We start from the raw sequence: 18,803 nt of genomic DNA on the forward strand, positions 1-18,803 counted from the left end.
AGAAATGACCATAAGTGTGACTATCTACTGATTCATGGGCCGTAGTAAGTGGTTTGGCTGGATGGTCAGGTACTTGGAAGGAGCACGATTGAACAATAGGTGGGAAAGAGGTATCTAGATAGACCACTCTGAAGAGGATTAAAAAATGAAGATATTTTTGAATGCTCGCTAAAGGGTTATATCTCAGCAGAGGAGGATCAAATGGGTAAGATGCTGCATTCTAGGGAAAACCAGTCATCCTCTTCCCAGCCTCTCATGACATTTCCCAATGGGCTGATAAACTTAGTGGTGTTGTGGATGGTTCCCTGTATGAGTTCTTGGTGGTTATGAATAAACTCAGTAACATGGACTTCCACCCACCAAGGCTAAGTTGGCTACTACCACTGCTGAGTGCCCAATCGACCATCAAAAACTAGCACTGATATGAGACCATATCTTGGGAAGATCAGCCGGAAATTTGGTGGCAGGTTGATAGAATCAGACTACTTGCTTTATAAAAAGGGCAGTGTTTCATCCTTATTGGAACAGTCACTTTGGATATGGACTGCATTCCCTGAACATGACGCTTTTGCCAAAACGATTGTCCAAGGACTTCCAGAATGTCTTATCCATCATCGTGGTATTCCACACAACACCGCCTCAGATTAAGACATGCACTTCACAACAAAGGAAGAGTGGCAATGGGCCCTTGTGTCTATGGAATTCACTGGCCCTAGTGGCACTGTAAGTTAAGTTTTGTACTGCTGAACTCAAGGTCAGTGGTTGAAACACTCCATGGGAGAAAGATTAAGCTAGGTGTGCCTGTAAAGGTTTCCAGTCATGGAAACCCTCTGTAGGGTCACTATGAGTTGGAATCAATTTGGTGATAGTGGGTTTACCATGCTCTCCATCACCCTAAAGCAGGAGGATTTATTGAATGATGAAATGGCCTTCTAAAGACACAATTACAATGTCAGTTAGTTGCCAATACCTTGCAGGATTTTCTAGGAGATAGTATATGCTATAAACCAGTGTCAAATATTTGGCGCTGTTTCTCCAGTAGCCAAGATTCATGGGTCAAGAAACCAAGGTGTGGAAATTGGAGTGACATCACTCACTATTACTCCTAGAGACCCACTTTTCAAATATTTGCTTCTTATCTCTTCAATCCTGTGCTGTTTGGGTCTGGAGATCTTAGGTCCAAAGGAAGTATCCTCCAAGTATACTCCACTCAGAGACAGAAATCACTCTGATCCCATTGAACTGGAAGTAAAGCTTGCCACCCAGTCACTTTGGTTCCTCATGTCTTGGATCAACAGGTAAAGAAGGGAGCTACTATATTGGGTGCTGTCATTGATCCTGATTACCAAAGGACAATCAGATTTATATTACATAATGGAAGTAAACAACAATATGTCTGCAAATCATGAGATTCTTTACAACATTTAGTGCTACCATGCCTGGGGATGAAAGTCAACGTAGACTGCAGCAACTTAACTTGAAAATTTTCTTTTGTTGTTGCTGAGCCTGTATGCATCAAAGCACACGCCAATTCAACCTTTTCCACAGGCGGGTACAATTCAATGCTATTGATTTCATTCTTCTAGTTGTGTAGCCATTCTCACCATCCTCTTCTGAGTTGTTCCTCCCCCACTAGCATCAACTCACTGCCCCAATAAGGTTCCCATCGAATTGTTCAGATTGCTGTTGTCATTCTAAGCCCGTATAGTTCTTAAGGATCTCTGGCAGCACTATGAAGTAAGCATTGGGCTACTGACCACAGGTTGGCAGTTAAACCTCACCAGTCACTGCATAGGAGAAAGATGAGACTGCTCCTGCAAGGAGTTATAGTCGTAGAAACGCTCTGTGAAGTCATTGTGAGTCAGAATGCTCTTGGTGGCATTGGATCCACTGGATGGTCCTTTTGGTTTCGATCAGTGGTTCTCAACCTGTGGGCCATGGCCCCTTTGGGGGTTAAAGGACCCTTTCACAGGGGTCGCACCTAAGACCATTGGAAAACACATATTTCCAATGGTCTCAGGAACTTAGACAAAGTTGAAAATGTTCCTGAGACAGCACAAGAGGAGTTCCTTGAACTCATTAACAGTGATGCAGTAAGAACTTACTTCTCTACAATGCCAGTTACAAAATTCTGGATCAAGTGTTTGTAGTCATGTCCTGTTCTGTCTGAGACTGTGCTGTGCCTTCTTCTTCCTTTGCCAACAACATATCTTTGTGAAACAGGGTTTTCCAGCTTGTTGGTTATCATGTCTAAATACCAAAGTGGACTTGTTGTAGAACATGATCTTCATTGTGCTCTTGCAAAGACTGCCCTGAGAATTTCTGATCTGGGGAGAAAGAAGCTATCTCAACCTTCACCCAGACGTTGACTTTTTAAGCATACTGTCATAAAATGTAGCAATGTAGTTTACTGTTTTTATATTAAGACTGTTACCCATGCTACACCATGATTCAAGACAAAAATTTCATCTATTTGTTTTTAGAAATAAACATTTTCCAATATATAATTACATATTGTTTTGTGACTAATCACTATGCTTTAATTATGTTCAATTTGTAACAATGAAAATCCATCCTGCATATCAGATGTTTACATTATGATTCATATCAGTAGCAAAATTACAGTTATGAAGTAGCAACAAAAATAAATTTATGGTTGGTGGGGGTCACCACAACATGAGGAACTGTATTAAAGGATCATGGCATTAGGAAGGTTGAGAACCACTGGTTCTTAAATAAGCACAATTCTCATAGCAGACCTTATTTTTTTTTAAAGTATTTTAGTTGATCCATTGTATGGTTTTAAGAAGACTTCAGGGAGATTTTCATATAGGTTTAAAGATGATCTCAGGACAGTAATTTCGGGATTCATCTTGTTCCCTTAGCTCCAGAAAGTCTGAAACCCATGAGAAATTGGACCTCTGTTTCTAAAATGTCATTAATCTTGATTACCCTTAGCCAACTAAATCACATGATTCCTTACAGGGTGCCCCTCGGTGAGTTTTTGCTCTCTCAACCTTGTCTCTGATAGTTGATTCCTCCTCTGAAAAGGTTTTAGTTCCTTAAGGTAGACTTCACGGTGAAAGTGTATAAAAGAAATTGTGTTCTTAATAATGGAGCTCAGAACATTTCCTGGTTGAAGCAATCTATTTTCAATTCGCCCAACTAAATATGGAAATATTTGGAAAGTGAGCAAGAGAAATACCTGATGAGCCACCAACAGTTGCCATTAAAGACAGGCTAAAGAGATGGAGGATCAAGCTTTACGTGTATCTACATACATGATCAGAGAACAGCAGAAGAAAGAACAGTGAGTTTAATCAATGAGTTGTGTGGAGAAAGGGAACCACGAAGAAGAAGGAAGACTGAAACATGTTGTAATATTACAACTCTACTCCCAAAGGACAAACGCATAATGCTTTGTTATGTTTTGTGCTGTATTCCATGATATCACATATATCACAAAGCACAGGGCAGGGGAAGGAGGCGGCTACTCAGGGAAGGCTGAGTGCACTCTAGATTTCAGTCTGATGAGAATGGAGCTGTGAACTATGCAATCAGGTATTATTTTAAAAACAAGTGTTGTGAACGGGACCCAAGATGTAGCTGGATCAGACACGAGGTGAGTCAAAGACAGAATAAAGAATGTAAGAATAATATAGTCACCAGTCTGGAGCTGGGAGAAATTAAAGGCAGGGAATTAGAAGATAGGCACTATTTTGAGACAATTAAGTTTTATGCATGTAATCATAAACGAAAATATTGTGCTGAGGAATCAATGGCATCTCTTTAAAAGGAAGACAGCTTAACGATTGTATGCCTCTGGGGTATAGCCTTATAGCTGCCGAGTGCTTGGAAGCTCAACACATATGATGTTCAATCAACAGAGAAAAGATACTGTCGGGTTTTACTTGAACCCTGTGACACTGAAAACAAACAAGCAAAACCACAGTGATGGTTAAATAAATCACCCAACCTTATTGTTTATAAAAAATATCCTACTGTTAATAACCATCCTTATCCTATGTCTTACATATGACCCATGGATACTCCCTTCGTTACCTAGAATGAGGCCACACACATATCCTACAAATTCACAGCCCTTGCCTCATAATAATTTACTGAATTGCTTGCCCCACTGATCCATAAGAAACAAAGTGCTTAAGTTTCTCTACTCCCCCAAAATTCGCTCTTGGCCAGAGACAACATGAGAACAGGCTGGCCTCAATATGACATGCTGATCAGCTTTTGATGATGTCACCATTTCAGCCCACTTGATTTTTTTTTCTTCTTGTCTTACTTACACTCAGTCTCTATAAAAGAAACATTCCCCCACCCACTATCTTTCTGAGATACTTTCTGTTCTTATGTTCAGAGAATTCGTCCTCTTACCACAAATCCTTTTGCTTATTGTGATAGATCATTTCCCTCTTTTCTTTCTGAATAAAACTTTTCCCTTGATTTTTTAAACATGTGGTAGAGGACGTTATGCCCATCTAAGTTTCACGTTGGCACTAGACTTTGTCTGGATTGAGGCTGTGACCACCTTCACTTCACAATGTAAATCCCTGGATCTAGGTTCCGGGTGGCTGTGGGGTGGGGAGAGGAAGCAGAACACCCACTCTTCTAGAGGCAGGGCCTCCCAACACAAAGGAATGCACTGTGAACCTTTTAAAGCCCAAGACATAATTTACAGAGAAGATCCTGGACAGGTAACTGCAGCTTCACCTGCATCAACAATCACCCCACATCCTGTCCAGAGCCCTTCCTGGGGCTCGATCACCTGCTGCATCTTCTTTTCCCTCCAACGCTGTCCTCGACATACATGGGCCGACCTCTGTTTCTCCTGGTCCCAGGCGCTCTCCTGCATCTATGCTTGTTTCACGTGGAGGGTGAGTCCCAGGGCAGGTATGAGAAATAGGCAGGGTGATATGGCCAAGGAGTAAATCATGGAGTTCTTGAGCCTCTGCTTGCTTCACATTTCCTTCATCCAAAAGGTAACTTTGAGAGCCTGCTGTTGAAGTCATCCATTCGGTCTACCAAATTCTAACCCCAGGAAAAGTGTGAGGAGGGAGGTTTAAGGACAAAGAGGGATAAAAGGTCATTCTGGATCAATAGAAAAAGAAGTCAGAGAATAAAAGCACCTGTCTTTCAGCTAAGACCCGTATCAGAGAATGGAACTCAGAAAAGAGGTCCTCTTCCTCCCATTTGACCATTTGTCTTTTCCCACAGTCAGCTTTGCTTAGCACGAGTAACCATAAAATATCCATCTCAGAGTCTCCTTTAGAAGCCACAGCTCCAAGTTGATAATGACAAGAGAGAGGGGAGATGACTTTCTGGCCGTAAGTCCTAACCTGAAATTTCCTTAGAGATTCGAGCTCTTCAGAGAGAGATACCTTTGGAAAAGAGGGTTACTGGAGGTCCCCTAAGGACTGACTAAGGATGCTAGAAGAGTCCAGGATGCAGAGACCTTCAGCATATCTGTCCTCTCTTCCATCCACTGCCTAACATCTTTGTTATCACCCAATGGTTGATACATGTGCAGGTTATGTGAGGGGATCTACATTTTGCACCTCCTGTGACGAATTTGTTGACAAGATCTGTAGAAAGAATTTGGGCTCCTGTTCATCTAAATACCCTGACTTTGCATGCCAGACCAAAGAAGTGTATTCTCATCAGTACACTGGAGGTGAGACGGGACAGAAGGGATGGGAATTTTCATTTAATGACTTGGCCTGGGGGAGAAAAGAGCCCTAGATCGGCAGTTAAAATTTCTAGTTTTACTACCTCAGATGATCTTGGGTTGTGAGCATGTTGTATACCCTCCCTGAGTTCAAATTTCCCACCCGCAACATCGATTCCATTTTAACCTCCACTCCCCATCCATCTCTGATTGAATGACTCAGTCTCTAAAAGGGTATGGAGATTACAGGTCCTACGTTGTTAAGTGTGGGGTTTGGTGGTGAGCTGCTCTCTGTGGCAAAGGCCTTCTTGTGGCAGGATCTTCAAGTCTCAGCCCTGGCTCAAGTGAACCTGAGGCCAGGGAGGGTTTGTTCCATCAGTCACGTTCCACGTGTAACATGGGGCCTGCGTGTGTTTTTCTTCCACTCTTTACAGCTTATGTGTACCAATATTCCATTCTGAGGTGTCCAAAAAGATGTGTGGAGTATGTGCTCATCACCAAGCGGGAGAAAACTGTGATCCACTGTTGCAACCAAAGCTATTGCAATGATTTATCAGTACAAGACACCGTTCCTTTCTACGCCACCCATACCATGGATTTGGCCTGAGCCAAATGTGTAGAGATCTTCTTCAGGACGGTGCCAGGACTATTTCTTTCTGAACAAATCTTAAGTTCCAGAAATGCCTTCATGCCAAAACCTCAACCCACACTGTCTCCTGAGAACCAACAGGTCCAAGAGTAAGAAGCCACGAGTGAGGAAAACATGTAACAGAACTTTGAAATGCTGTCTGAGCCTGAGTCAGATCCACCATGCACGGTCATTTGTTTCTATCATGCCTCAAGACAAATTCTGAGGCCATGCTCCAAGTGAGCTAGGAGAGGAATCTATCCCGGCATTTCTGGGCCTCCCTGAATGGGTTACTAGAACAACTCTAACGATTAACTAAAGTATGTGCATTAGAGCTCATGGCTGCTAACATAAGGGTTAGATGAGAAAGATAGATACTGAGAATGGCCTAGTGAAGGTCCCCGAATCATTTCATTTCTCAGATGTTGGGAGATGTCTGCCATGATTTCTATGATTTCTTTTCTTTTGCTATTGAAGGGGTTGTTCTGTTGACTCTGTTCTAGTTTCTGGAGACTTGGTGATAACTTATAAGTCAGAAGTCTCTTTTCCTTTTCCAATATAAACACTTATTGCTATCAAGCTACCTCTGATTCCTGCTTTGGTTGTATCCCATAGGTTTTGGTATGACGTATTCTCATTAGTTTCTAGAAACTCTCTAATCTGGGCCAGTACCCATTCGTGTCACAGAAGATCATTGTTCATCCTCCAACTGTCCTTGCTTCTCTTTTGTTTATCTCCAGCTTTATGGTGATATGATCCAAGAGGGACAACTGAGTAATCTCTTGGGTTTGAATTTACTCAGGCTTGACTTGCATCCAGCATGTGGTCTACTTTTTAAAATTAAGTCATGTGTACTTGAAAATAAAGTGATTTTTCCCCACTTGAATGGAAAGCGCTATACATGTCTATTAGGTCCAGTTGCCGAATTGTAGTGTTCAGCTCTCTAGCCTCCTTGCTGAGCTTCTTTCCCAGTGATCTATCTTTCTCTGGTAGCAGTGTGTTAAAGTCACCTGTTGTGATTGTTGATTCTCTGATTTCTTTTTTCACCTTTTGAATAGTTTGTTTGCCAAATTTCATGGGTCTCTCTCGCATTCGGCGCCTGTATATTTATTACGCTCACTGGTTCCTGGCCTACTGATCCTTTGAGCATTGTATTGTGCCCCTCCTGTCTCATGTTATGGTCAGAGATTAAGAGTGCAACCCTGTTTTTTTAAAGTTGCCATTTGCCTGGTATATTTTCTAACACCGCTGAGGACAGCCCAAATCACAAAATCAGAGAGCAACAAATGTTGGAGGGGATGTGGTGAGATATGAACTGTCCTCCAACTGTTGATGATCTTGTAGATACATACAGCCTCTGTGGAAAGTGGTCTGGCAATATTTAAGGCACATGGAAATTGAGCTACCTCATGACCCAGCTATCCCTCTACTGGGCATATACCCAGAAGAGGTAAGAAATAAACCACGACTAATCGTCTGCACTCCAATGTTTATTGTGGTGCGATTCGCAATTGCAAAGAGTTGGAAACAAGCTAAATTTCCATTGCTACAGGATTGGATTAGTAAACTCTGGCACATACACACACTGGAGTAAGTACTACACATCACTAAAATGCACGGATTATCAGATGAAGCACATTGTCCATGCAAAGCGTTGGAGGAAATTATGCTAAGCGAAGTTAGCCTATCAGAAAAGGCCAAGTACAACATGAGTCCCCTGAGGTAAATGCAATCAGCACAGTAGGTATAGAAGAAAAACCACTTATCTCACACTAAAGGTACAGGCAGTCGGGTGGAGGTCAGACCAAACACAAGGAGGTACATGTTGTTCTAACACAAAGAAGGGGAAAGGGGACCAGGAGGTAGGAGAAAAAGGGGACAGGAAAGGAGATGATGGCACAGGGGAGCAGGGCACTAACCCACCCAGGGGGAGAGTGTTCGCTATGTCTCCACAGAATTGGGAGTGTGCATGTAGACCCTGCCAGGGCACAGCAAACCTTGAGGGCAATGTAACCACATGGAGAAAGGCATGAAAAGATTGGGCTACAGGGCTGGCCCCAATCAGAACCAAACTGCCCTCTCCCTAGATGTATGTACTACAGAGGACAACACTAAACCTACAGGTTGGGGGGGGGGTCAATGTGGCACACCCACACAGAAGCAAACCAAGAAGGAACAAGAGAAAGGGATGGTCTAGAAGACCCCATATTGGCACACCAAGCCTGGAGGACGACATCCCTGCACAGAGCTGCTAAGGCACAGAGAGGACTGTAGGGCTGACAACAGCCCAAGACATGTTGTCCCCTCACTGGAGCATCCCATGACAGAGGACAATACTGGGGACACACGGCAGGGAGTTAGTCCAGTCTGAAACCCCCTGAAGAGGGGCAAATCAAGAAGGGAACAAAATAGAACAGCACCAAGAACAAAGAAAAGACAAAAAGCCCCTGAAGAGTCCCCATAATAGACTCCAGGCTAGGAGGGGCAGCTCCCAGAATTCCCCAGGACCAGTGGGGCGACAGTCATAAAGGTCAGTGGACAGACCTGGAATTATGTATGTTTTTGCTTTTTTCCAATTTTTTGTTTTCTTTTTGTTTTGTCTTTGTTATTCTTGGGTTGCCTACTTATATAAAATAGTCATGGGAAGCAAGCTCGAGAAAAAAGCATCAGAACTGATGGTCCCTGAGAGACTGGGGGGAAAGGAGGTGAGGGAAGGGAGTGGTGAGCAACCAAAGCCATAGACAGGGAACAAGTAGGGAATTAAAATCAACAACACGCGGGACACAGAGATCCTGGGAGCAACAAGAATCTAGCTGAGAAGAATTACTAAGAGATGGAAGTAGGGTGAGCATGATGTGAGGGCAGGAGGAATGTAAAAGGAAACAGAGGAATGATCTAGGAAGCAGTGATATGGATAGAGGCATAAGCATAGGTGTTTACATATATTAATACATTAATTAATAAAAATAGAGACACTGTTGTATCCCAATTAATCAATCATTATTTAATTGATTAATTAAACATTAATTTTTGATGAACATTTAAAAATAGAGGTATTGGTCCATGTACATATATTTATATGGCAATACACTGAGGTTGTGGATGGACTTTGGGCCTCTGCTCATGCCCTCCTTCAATGCAAGAACACTGTTCCAGCAACCTAGCATTCTGTGATGCTCACCCTCCAGGTACAATCTCTGAAGACAAAATGGGTGCATAAGCAAATATGATGAAGAAAGCAGATGGTGCCTGACTATCAAAAGATATAGCGTCTGGGGTCTTAAAGGCTTGAAGTTAAATAGGTGGCTATCTATCAGAGAAGCAACATGCCCACAGGGAAGAAGCACACCAGCCTGAGTGATCACGAGATGTCGCCAGGACCATGTAACAGGTAGCAGAAGACAAAAAATAAACAAACAAACAATATTGTTGAGAATGTGGGGTCTCAGAGCAGAGACCCAAAGCCCATCTGTAGACAATGGGACATCCCCTCAACAGAGGAGGTCACAGGAAAAGGGCGCAGTAAAGCACTGATGAAACATACAATATTCCCTCGGTTCCTTGAGGCTTCCACACCCCCCACTATCATGACCCTAGTACTGCCTTTCATTGCAGGCTATACTGGAGCATGTGCACAGGTACAGAAAAGACATAAGAACTCAGAGCATATGGAATTCGGGAACAGGAATGGGAGTAGCAATACCGGGAGGTAAGGGGAAAGGGGAGAGCAGAGGGGAGGAAGGGGGAACCAATAACAATGATTGACACATAACCACACTCCAGGGGAAAGGACAACAGAAACAATGGGGGAAAGGAGATAGTAGTCGGTATAAGATATGAAAATATTAATAATTCATATTTTATCAAGGGGCCATGAGGGGGGGCAGGTAGGGGAGGCAAAAAGAGGAGCTGACACCAGGGGCTCAATAGAAAATAAATGTGTGGAAAATAATGATGGCAACATATGTACAAATGTGCTTGATACAATTGATGTGCTGATTGTTATAAGAGCTGTAAGAGCATCAATAAAATGTTTTTTTAAAGCTGAAAAAATTAGTTGAAACTATAAATATATTATTCAGCAATTCCACTGCTATGTACATAAGGTGTTACATACATACATATATCCTAAAGAAATAAGAGTCAGGGCCCAGATGGTTGTATGCACATGCATTTCTCTCAATGCCCATCATGATGGAAGGATACATGTACTTTAGGACATATACATTATGGAATACTGCAAAATATTAAAGAATAATGATTGTGTTAGGCAGGCTTCTCTAGAGAAATGAAACCAGGATGCTTAGGATTATAGGTTTACACAGCGAGAAGGAGTATAACAGTTGATGAGTCCACACAGCAGTACGGAGGGCTCAGTTCCACTCACTTCACTGGGAGAGTTCATGTACGGAAGGGCCTTCAACTCACACTGGCTTCTGGTCCAAGGTCAAGGAAGCAGACAGCAAATCTATCCTCAGGTAAGAGGAGCTGAGTTGGCCTGTAGGCAGCAGACATGGCAGGGTGAAGAGGCAATAGCAGGAAGATGAGAAGTAGAAGCATAGCAGAGGCCAGGAGTGCAGCAGTGTAGTGAAGCAGGTCCCGATGGAGGCTTAAACTCTAGTGATGCATGGCATGGCAACACAATCCATGGGTTGACTTGTCTCACAGGTAGTGCAGCACACACTTGAGATAAGGACTAGTTTAGGCAGTAGCACCTGGTCTGATCACCAGGGAGAAAGAGAGGAGTCCTGGCTTTGGTTGCCTTCCAATCAAGCTGTGACCTGATTGATGGTGTAACCTCCATCATCCACATGGTCCTATAACAATAGGAACGTGTTATAATAGAAATGGCAGAAGGAAGGCAGACTAGGCAAACATGCTACACAGATTTTCTAAAACAAAGATGTGAGAAAGCAGAGCTGGGTAATAATCCCTGAACCTATCTTCAGAAGAAAGGGTCAGCTCACTATCATCGAGTGTATGCCAACTCAGGGTGACCTTATAGGATAGGGTAGAACTGCCCCTGTGAATTTCTGAGACTATATAACTCTTTATGGGAGCAGAAAGCTGTTTTTCCTCCCACAGATTGGCTGCTAGCTTCACACTGCTGTCTTTGCAGTTACCAGCCCAGAACATGAACACTATGCCATCAAGGCTCCAGTAAGAGTGACTTGTCAGCTGGCTGGATATGGCATGGCTAAAATCAACTCAGATTGCTTAGGAGAAGCACAGGTGTTCAACGGTGGCTGATGACAAGAAAGGTGGGATCATCCCTTGTTCCCCACACCTTCTGAGTGATGAAAGAAATGGCCAGGATGACTAAGCAGTGAGTTACACTGCACCCCACCTGCATAACCCCTGTGCTCCCTGAGGTCATAACAACATTCTTTTATATATATATATGGCTTTTATATCTCTTATAACATTCCATACATTGATTGTATCAAGAATATTTGTACATGTGTTGCCATCATCATTTCCAAAACATTTTCTACGTGAGCCTTGGCGCCTCTCTTTTCCCTCCCTTCCCCACCCTCCCACATTGCGAATCCTTGATCAATTATATATTGTTATTATTATTTCATATCTTACACCATCTGTTGTCTCCCTTCATAGCAACATTCTTACGTATGGGCTCCTGGTGAACAACCATTATGATCTGGAGGCACCTGACCTCCTCAAAGGTTAATATTACTAAACATTCAGAGAAGAGCTGACACCAATGATACTTAAACTATTCCAGAGTTAGAAAAGGATGCGAAAATCCAGAATTCACTTTATGGGATGATATAACCCTTGTGATGTTTTACATCATCGTACACCTGTGCAAATGTACAGGTGGAATTTAACCTAATGATGCCTCCTTGGCACTGTAAAGTTTTTACAAGGGAGACACTCAGAACTTCTCTCTCTCTCTTGCTCTTCACCTTCCTGCTGGCCTGGGTCCTGTGTTTTATGTTAGGGACCTGGTCCATGTGGCCTCCAGAAACTGGGAACTGTAAGCATCCTGTCATGTTCCTGTAGACCTTAGATCCATGCAACTCTATCCCACTGCTCTGTTGTGTTAGTCTGGGTGGACTAGAGAAACAAATTCATAGGCACTCATATGTGTATAAGAGAGTGTTTTATATAAAAGAGCAATTGTATATTGAGAAAACATCCCAGCCCAGTCCAGATCAAGTCCATAAGTCTGATATTACCCCATATGTCAATAGTAGTTCGTAAATTCCTCTTTAGACTCATGCAGCCACTCAACCAGTCATGCAATGATGTGGAATACAGGAAGATCACAGCTCTGTGGGTAGAAAGTCTTGTGGATCCAGTGGTGGTAGAAGCATCTCAGTGTAGGCATGGGTCACATGGAGATGTGGCTCCTTCAGCTCTGAGACTCTGGCTGCCATTGGCCTGTCTCTATGTGGCTTGTCACAAGAATTTCTCACAGGGAGTGAGCATGTGTCCTGCCTTTAGTGAGCTATTTATCTCTTCAGTGCCTCCAAATGAGGTCATCAGGCTGGGACCTGATGGACAGGCTAACCCCCACCCCTTTGCTCTTAATCCTCTGAAATTGACAACAGATTATGTAACTACCACAGACCACCCCTTGTCAACTTGGCACTTTCACACAACTCTTTAGTCATATACAATTTCCAAGCAAACAATAATAAAATCATATCTGTACCAAACAGGATAAAACCAAACTGTATACAATTTAGTATGTGCCAAAGCCTCATTTAAATGTAATATTCAATAAGTGAACAATACACTGATATCCTATGCCTAACAGTTAAGTAACACCTACACCTTAATCCCCTAATCCTCTGAATATATTCCTCCACCTATGAAAGTTTGTAAGCCAACCACTTCATACCTTTATCCACCCCATTTTGGGTATCCAATTTCTATAATTCCCACTTATATTAACACGGTGCTCTGAGAAGACAATCATATTTTTTGACATGAAGAATCTTCATCCCAGTTGGACCCTTCTGAAATTTGCATACATAAGCAAAGTCAAATCAGGATAGACCATCCATAAAGTCTGCATCAATATGCACCAGTTCACAGGCTCAAAACTCTGTTCATCTGGTGGGGCTCTGATCAACCCAATGTGGGCTGCCTCACCTAGCCTCCCCAGGGTACCCATTGGCCGCCTTGCCTTTAGGCTATGGGCTTGTCACAAATTCTCAACAAGTCTAGCCCCCTTGTGCTTGTGCTAGGTCATGAACTTCAGACCAGTCAATCTTCTCTTGTCTTCTTCACTAGTTCCTTGTAAACCGGGTCCACAGGTGTCAGTGGCCAGATTCAACACATCTCTCTATTGCTGCTTTTCTTCCATTTCCACTCAACAAGTGGATCCAGATGGTCTTGCTAGCAAGTATTTCAGGCTGCCATGGGTTTCCTCTAATGATCTGACCTAGAGAGGAGTTTTCTTCATGGTTCCAGATTTTTTCCAGCTACTGGCACAAACCACGAGTTCAAAATTCCAAAATCCAAAGACTTCTTATCCTTCAATCTGTTAATAATCCCCTAGGCAGACCTCTTGAAATGCAAATATCTTGAGTATTCCAAAGCACTGGGTGGGGCTTACTTTTCAGAGCCTTCTTTGCAGGAGTGTCCAAACCCATTTAAAGATCAAATTTTAATGGTTCAAGGCAAGTGAACTTACAAGCTCTTTAGTTTCATACTTCCAATAATCATTTCAATTAATAATAAGCAGAAGAGATCAGTATAAACAAAATAGAATCATATATTAATCTCAACTCTTAAAACAGTCAAGTTCAATCCTTATCTAGTCTATCTTAATCTATATCTAAATGATTCCATTGATACAAAAGAGGGGTTAGGCCTCTTGGCAGCATCAAGCCAGATCCTGCCTTGCTGTGAGCCATTTTGACCGCCTATCAGTCATTTTCCCTAAGCAGCATAGTTTCTGACAAATTCAAGCGGTGATTTCTACCCCTGAGCTCAAAATATACATTAACATTCATTTTCATCATCTCAAACAGGAATAAACAAAGGCAACAACCAAACAATATAATCAAAACTATAATTTCACATATTCTCTCCATAAAACAACCCAGCAAACCACATGGCATATCTGACTTCTGGCTAGCCAAAGAAGAAACACTATCATGAGGGAGAGGTCAAACAAACATCCACTTTCCATATTCATGATTTGTTTCTCTAGTGCCCTACTCCTGGTACCATAATGTGTTAGTCTGGATAGAGCAGAGGGAAAAAAATCATAGACACTCATACATATATAAGAAATAGCTTTATAAAAGAGTAATTCCTACCCCAATCCAGATCAAGTCCATAAGTCTGATATTAGCCCATATGTCCTGTGGATCCAGTGGCGGTGTAAGCATCTCAGTGCTGGCAGAGGTCTCCACGTGGATTCTCCAGCTCTGAGGCTCTGGCTGTCATCAGCCTGTCTCCATGTGGCTTTTCAACAAGAATGTCTTAAGACACTGCACATGTATCCTACTTCCAACAAGCTATTTTTATCACCTTAGTGCCTCCAAATGAGATCATCAAGCTTTGATTCGATTGGCAGGTTAACTACATTCCTTCACTCTTAGGCCTCAAATGGACAACAGATTATGTAACTACCACAACCTCTAAACATAGGCTTAGCATGGATTCCATAGATGAAAAAACCTCCACAAAAGTCCACACACTGGAAGCAAACAAACAAATCCTAACAACAATGACAAAACAAATCAGAGAAAAACTTTAGTCAAAAAGAAATAAATTATTGAAAACTGAAACTAAGTTCAGTGGGGAGTGGGGAGCGGGAAGGGAGGGGAAAAATGAGGAACTGATACCAAGGGCTCAAGTAGAAAGCAGAAGTTTTGAGAATGATAATGACAACATATGTACAAATGTGCTTGACACAATGGATGTATGTATGGATTATGACAAGAATTGTATGAGCCCCCAATAAAATAATTTAATAAAAAAATCCTGAAACTACTTTTAAATGAGTCTAAAGGGTGATTAAATGATAGACAATTACATTTTATCCTAACTATATCTGCCATAATAGACTTTGTAGCGCTGTCTATCTTATAGCGAGGCTAGTCACATCTATGGTCTAGGGTCAGAGGGGATTTGCCTAATCCATGTGGGGACCCTGTGGGTGAATGGTGTGCTTCCACTATCACGCATAGCCCTCTGCAACCTGGATGGTCAGAATTTAAGCTTTGAGATGGTCCCCTCGCTTGGATTTTGATTTTATTATATGCAATCCTTGGGTCACACAGGCTGCTATGCTTTGTCCTTGTGGGCTTGGTTGATGCCACAGTTGTTTTAAGAGAAGCCTTTAAGGCTCCAAACACGATTCTTTGTGATAGCTGGGCATCATCTGCTTTCCTAACTCACATTTTGCTATAGCACTTCAATGATCTCTTCATGAGGGGAGCATCAAGTAGGGCCATGATACAAGAACTGATGGCTTTTAGTTTGGGGCTGGAATTAGTGTGAGCCCCAGATTCATTCATATAGCTATGGTTTAGATACGTTTCTGATTCACTTTGGAGACATCATTATCACAATATGACAGAAAACATTATAAATCATCTCCCTGGATCATAAGGTAATTAGGATAATGTCATAATTTAGCCAATAATATACAATTGAAAACACTGATGATAATAGGAAATTGTTCAAGTATAGGCCAGTTTTTTTCAGGAAAAAAACACATGAATTATTGACTTATACTGATTAGACTATTTAAATGAAAAATGGGGTTGGTGATAGGGCAAAACTTTTAGTAAAATGCATTCACAAGGGAAGAATCATGCCTACAAGGCTATTTATTACATATCATAAGAAAGGAGCGCATTAAAATAATAAATGTCAGAGAGTCATTGGGCACTTTCAAAGGAAGAGATCTAAACTAAAGTTCCAAAGTAAACCAATTCGATGACCTTGGGAAAGAAGTAGCCATCTGTTTCTTTCCACATGTGGTAGTTACATAATCTGGTGTCACTTTGGAACTTGAGAGGATTAAGAGTGAAGGGGTGGAGTTTAGGCTGTCAATTCAATCATAGCCAATGAGGCCTCTGTGTGGGCATGGCCTTCACCTGAGGGTTCTGGGAACTCTAGTATATTCCTCCTTGGAGGTGGGAGACACATTCTCTCTGTCATCTCACTTCCTTGGAGACTCTGTACTGACAAGGCTGACTCCCTGCAAGACATCCCTGAGGAGGAGCCACATGGACATACCCTGATGCAGCCAGAACACTGGACCTAGAGAAGCCACGTGGAGACACCTGCCAGTGCTGAGATGCTTACACTGCCACTGGGTCTACAAGACTTACTACCCAATGGCCTGCGATCATCCTGCATTTGATGCAGTTTAATGCAATGCCAGTTTAATTCTCAGTCTTAAAAGGTGTCTGATATTAAAACGAAAGCCCTAATTGGAAAGAAAGAGAACACTGAAACTTGAGATGGAGACACCGAGCCACTCCAGGCACCAGTACTAACTCTTCCATCTGAAGAGATCAATCCGCTCTCAGTAAAACTATTACCCTCCACCTATTCACATTTGGGGCATTAAATCAAGTATGCTTGCTGACATGGCACCTGGGTCTGTATCTGGAGATACAGCCTGAGGCAGATGCCTTAAAAATAATATCTCAGGTTCCCAGGAAACACCCTCTCAACCCATTATTGCCTCCAGACCTATAACTAGACTTAAGTTACAGTAAATTCCCAAAGAAGTCCAGATGGCAACCCAGGAAGAAGTGTGCTAAATTCCCAAATAACTGCTAGAGCTTTCTAATATTTATAGACAGAAATCTGGAGAATATGTGTGGGAATGATTCCTGGTATGTGTGACAGTTACATACTCTGTTGTCAGTTTGAGACTTAAGAGTGAAGGAGTGGAGTCTAGCCTGTCTCTCAGGTTGCAGGTGGAGGTGGGACCCATGCTCATTCCCTAGGAGCCATTACTGATGATGAGTCTGATGGAGCTACGCTGATGCAGCCAGAGCCCGGGAGCTGGAGGAACCACATGGAGCACTGAGATGCTTACACTGCCATTGGATCCACAAGACTTTCCATCCACTGGCCAGTGATCTTCCTGCATTAGATGCCATTGCATGTATTTCATGAGTAGATTGGTGTTGGACATATGGGCTAATATCAGACTTATGGACTTGATCTGGACTGGACTGGGATGTTTTCTCACTATTCAATTGCTCTTATATATAAAGTTTTTTCTTATAGACTTATGAGTGTCTATGAATTCACTTCTCTAGTCAACACAGACTAACACAGTATGGGATAGTGGTGAAAGGTACATAAATTGGATTAAACTCAGTTCACTGCCATCAAATCAATTCTGACTCATGGAAACCCTATGGGGGAGGGTTTGAGACTTTAACTCTTTATGGGAGTAGTAAACTTCATCTTTTTGCAGTGGAACCCCTGGTGATTTCAAATTCATGACCTCACAGTTAGCGGCCAAACTTGTAACCACCGCCACCAAGGCACATAAGTTGGATTGGTCTGAGTTTATTGATATGGGCCTGCTAAGTACAGATTCTTTATTCAGTATTTGGGTTCGAGAGCTTAGGAGAGGATCAAATAACTTATTTCATTAGTTGGTTAAAGTATAGGTTTCAAGATGGCCTACACTAAGTCAAGTTAAAAAACCAGACCTGCCTTGATAGACTATAGAAGAAGGCATCCAAAGGTTTAGGAAAATTGGCATCATGTTAGCGTGGATTCATCAGGATAAACCCATAGATCCACAAAAAGATTGTTTTGAGGACATACCTTCTACCCAAACAGCAAGAAACAAATTCGTGAAGAAAGTCCCAGCGCTTCTGAAGACAGTCAATGATTGTTATTCGATGTCAACCAGGTTCAATGATGGGATCTGCCTAAGCAAATTAATGCACTTGCCTGCAATAGGGCTGATTGTGCCCTGTGAGGATAGGGGCCAAGTTCCAGCAGTCAACTGACCAAAACAAAGTGGGCAGCAGAGAAAAATCGTGATCAGAATAGCCTGACTGGTATGAACATATGGCATTGGAGACTTACGCAGAGTGTCCCTGAGAGTAAAAAAGATGGGAAACCTATCGAATATTTACTTGACCTATAAAGCAGAAAAGCTCTAGCCCAAGTGACTGACAATCGAACTCATTTCATCAGAACGCAGAGTCATCTCAATAAATTCCCAGACTTGAGTCAGTGTACAGACCCACAGCCCCCTGAATGAAAGAGAGGCCAGGCTCCTTTAAGGCAGGACCCCTACACCAGCAGGGCTTCCACTGTTCATCTTTCTCCTAGTCTTCCCTAAAATGTGACTGTGAAGACTTTCATAAAAGCGACTGTTCATTGGGAAAAAAGAAATAATCCGACTTTTGGGTGATTATTGGACACTGGCTCTAAATTGACATCAATCCCAAGAGACACCAAATGTTTTGAACACCCATTCAGAGTGGGAGTGTATAAAAGTCAAGTTATTAATAAAGT

This window comes from Tenrec ecaudatus, chromosome 12, assembly GCF_050624435.1.
Source record: "Tenrec ecaudatus isolate mTenEca1 chromosome 12, mTenEca1.hap1, whole genome shotgun sequence".
Classification (NCBI taxonomy): domain Eukaryota; kingdom Metazoa; phylum Chordata; class Mammalia; order Afrosoricida; family Tenrecidae; genus Tenrec; species Tenrec ecaudatus.